Here is a 4,277-nt window from a genome sequence, read left to right on the forward strand (position 1 = left end):
CACACACACACACACAAACACCTAAACACGTTTTTCTTGTGTGTAAATGAAGGTTAGAGGCTGCTCTGTGGTGACAGCAATGACTGATGCTTTGATTGCTTGACTGCGTTTTTCATGTAACTTAATGACATGTTTTACATCCAGGGCCAATGTTTTTGAATTCTATAATAATTGCACATGGCAGCTGTGGATTGGTTGGGATACAGAAAAATTGTTGTTGCAGCAAATCAATTATGGTTAAGGTATAGTTAGTTTAATGCAACTAAAACACTTGGTTGGCATTAGAGAAAGATTATAAATATGATTAATAAAAAGGTTAACTGCTTTGGTGGATTGCACACTCAGTACTGCATGTTCGACCTCGACATACTGAATTGTCCAATAGAGACGCAATTCCTACGGCTGTGGTAAAAAGATGCTAACACTGACTGTAGAAGACGGCAAATTAATTCTGTCTTTAAGTCATATGGTATTATACACCCAACCATTCACCTGGACCTCCTACATAAGAGGTTTTTTGTTGGTGTACAACATCACACCACGTCTATCTTTGCTGCTAAGAAAGGACAATAGTTATCCACATAACCATGAGAAGAAAACTTATTTCTTTCCTTTTAGTGGAAGGTAAAGCAACTAAAACACTTGACTGGTAGAAAATGAACCAATTGCAATTCTTTCTACACCCGTAACCACCAACTCAAACCCCAAACAGTTACTCTTGGCTGGAAAAGGCCAGACTACTTTCTGCACTGACACTGAGCAATGGGATTTAAGACAATTTTAAGACCATTATGAATGCAATTTAAAACCTATTTCATGTCCCTACTTGCAAAAAAAAAAAAAGTATGAAGGATATGAAGGAAAATGTTTATTGGTTCCATGTTGGTTTAGTTTAGTTGTGGTCACAGTTTCAATTCAATTCAATTCAATTCAAATTTATTTGTATGTGCCAATTCATAACATAAATTATCTCAGGACACTTTTCAAATAGAGCAGGTCTAGACTGTACTCCTTATAAAATAATTTACAGAGACCCAACAGTTTCCACAGCAAGATAAATACAAATATTTCCCATAAAAACATTTTAAAACGAGATTGAAAAATGCTACTTTATCCAAGTAACGTTAACTTCATTAATCCAATCCATTTTTAAGACTTCATACCTTCAATCATATTCAAGACAATTTAAGCCCTAAAACTCAGATTATAGGATTTTTAGACGCACTGTTACATCAAAACCATCGTAAGGTGAGGGAATCTCCAAACATTAACCAGCTTGTAGCTCAAAGTGGTGCTTGGAGCTCAACAGCTGGGACAGTGAAAAAAGATTTGAAGCGCCAAGGTCTGGAGCACATGGTTATAGTTAATAGCTTGTTAGTAAGGTGCAGCAACAAACGTTTCAACATAAAGCACGTCAACCTCAGAGTTCACTCCAAGGAAGACATGCTTTATGCACCCTTTCAACTAACTAACCATAACCTTGTTAAAAATGATTGTATATGGAAAAATGAATACAATCTAGGCATAAACAGAAAAAAAAGAATGCCAAAATAAACATGACATTTGTTCAGTGCTGATAATGGTAATCTTCATCATCTAATCTGTCTTTACTCTTCATATATCAACATATCACTGATTACTTGTTGATTGCAAGCCCACGATGAGTTGATTTGCGGCACAGGCCTTGTAATCAGCATCGACACATCTCATATTTTTGTTCTGCACATGGTAAATTAGGCAACTGATTTTGAGTTTTATACTTTCTGCAGCAGTTTGCGGCTTAAGAGAAGAATTTCTCCTTTGCTTCTAATGACCTGCATACTGCATTTCTGTATTCAGGATGGATGCTGTAAGTGAATGTAACTCCAGTTGTGGCTTCTGGGTATTTATGTGTGTATGTGTGTGTGCTCAGGCTGTAGGTGTGACAGAATAATAAATGACTCCAGTATACAGTATCATGAATTCAGACCAAAAATAGGGATGTACAGGATGTAGCGTGCATGGTAATACAGAATGTGAGAAACTGTATTCTGTTATTACACCTTTGCTTCAGCACTAAATGAAAAAAAAAAGCCAAAGCTCGGGTGGAATGATGGCTATAAATCATGGTGTATTTGCAGGCCTCTGCATAAAGACCCAAACAAAAGAACAAGCCAAGAATTCCAAGCGTGTTATCAGAAAATATAAGTGCTTGTATATAGTCACTGTAAGGAACACAATGACTAAACACAAGTTTGTGTTTCATGATGAGGTCCCATCTGTGTTTCCTGTCATTCTTTTGATGCATTCAAAATTTAAACTTTTTCACATCTCAGACACAAACACGAACAGATAATAATGATAATAAACCTTCACTGCTTGGTGCTTAAGTCTGAAATCCTGAGGGCACTTTAAGTGTTTCACAACAAAACATTGGGAAATTTAAATTATATGAATGTGAATTTCGAAATGTAAATTCCATTTAGAAGTAGGGCTCCATCTGCCACTGCACATTTATAATGTCATAATGTCTCCACTATGACTCAAAACTAACAAATTCAGCAGTCTGGAAGATGATTTTTAGTAGTTGTGTCATGCTGAAATAAGAGAAAATAAAATCATCTATAGCACAATCTATGATCCAAAAGGGCCACGCAACTCCCAAAATTACCAGCACTCAAAACACGAGATTAGACTTGTCTTTCACTTACAATAATACAATTGAACACAAAGACAGCAACACCACGAGAGAACCTATTACAAATTATCATTGGTTTATTCTGATGCTATAAAAGGTTTGTTTGTATCCATTCTGATTCAAAATACATTTATACAATTTAATGTTTTCTCACTTGCCTGTCTAGCTAGCCATGCAAAAAAAAAATGCAAAAACTATCTGCATGGGTAGATAACACTGCTTTTTTTCGGTAATTTTGTTGAACTGACCCTTTAAATTAGATCACACATACCGTAATAACTTTGCTTTTAATGCATATGAAAAACAGATAAACCTTTGCATACCTTGGAAGTATTCTGTAATATTAAAAAACCCAATACTTATTACCAATTCAAAAAAAAAAATTGGATGTCAACAAATTCGAATATATATTCCTGCCTTGTGTCCATGTGTTTTGGATTTGCCTAATACCTGCCTGTTCTGAAAAGTCACATTAGCATGTGGTAGATTTCCATATTTGTCCAGGGCACTTCCTGCCTGCTTTGGAGTCAACTATATTCATAAGAACAGACTGATGGAGCCCCAGGGCTGGCAAACTGTGTGTCTGGGTGTGTGTGTGTGTGTGTGTGTGTATGCCTCTCTGTTCTTGCATTTGTGTGTATATGTTGTTTTATCTGTGGCGGGTTTGCTGTGGGCCCAGCTAGCTCTGTAGTGTGATAAAAAGGGAAAAACAGTTCTTCTAGGGTTTTAATTTCCTCTAAAAGCCCAAAAGGAAGAAGAAAAAAGCCCCTTCTCACTCGCTATATGTTCACATCACATAAAGGCAATGCAGAGAAAAAATAAACAAGACCAAAGGGCTGTCCACACCAAGAAAGATAGACATAAATGACCGACAGTGCCAACCCTACAGCTATGGTGCTAGCACGACTGAAGAGTAAGAACAACTGTCTTTAGTACAGGAATGGAAGACAAAAAAAAGAAAACTGGATCTCCTCTAATTTGGTTTGAAGCTAATGGTCAAAAGCACTTTCCTTGTGTTCTCTGAACATTTCGCAAAGGAGTCAAACTCGATTTGAGAACTTTGACAAAAGAGAAGGTGGAAGCGGCACAAAGTCTCAGTTCAAGCTGAGGAGCTTTCAGCTGGTTACACCTTCCACTTTTTTTTTCTCCACTCTTTGATTCTTTTCTTTCAAGCTGAGGTAAACGCAATGCTTTAAGTGTTGTTGGGCTGTCATTTGCTGGAAGTGGAGAGGTTCTGAGTCACTGGTTAATGGTTATTATTCTGCATGTGCGTGTTTGTGAGAAAGAGAAAGAGATCAATGAGGACAGTGGAGTGAATCTTCTCACAAGCCTGTCCCCCGAGTGTGTCATTACAACACCATAGCCTGCCTTGATGCCTACATACACACACAAGAACTCATACACACATAGATGCATGCAAACACACTCCAATATACTGAGGAACTGTACACACAGACATACACACTGGAAAAGTGGTTTAACACAACTCTCTCATTAACTTGTACTTGACGTGCTATCAGAGCAGTGCCAACAGCACACACGCACCAGTACACCACCAAAGCTCATTATCAGTACAGACAGTGAATGTGTGTGTGTGTGT

General features: G+C 37.4%; 1 protein-coding gene across 1 annotated transcript in view; it reads right to left on the bottom strand.

Moving 5' to 3' along the window:
* gfra1a (gdnf family receptor alpha 1a) overlaps nucleotides 1–4,277 on the bottom strand; it is a 91,601-nt gene that overhangs the window by 6,169 nt on the left and 81,155 nt on the right. The gene's annotated exons all lie outside the window — the stretch shown is intronic.

Source organism: Morone saxatilis, unplaced genomic scaffold, assembly GCF_004916995.1.
Source record: "Morone saxatilis isolate NCDOM2014 unplaced genomic scaffold, NCSU_SB_2.0 Contig19, whole genome shotgun sequence".
Lineage (NCBI taxonomy): Eukaryota > Metazoa > Chordata > Actinopteri > Moronidae > Morone > Morone saxatilis.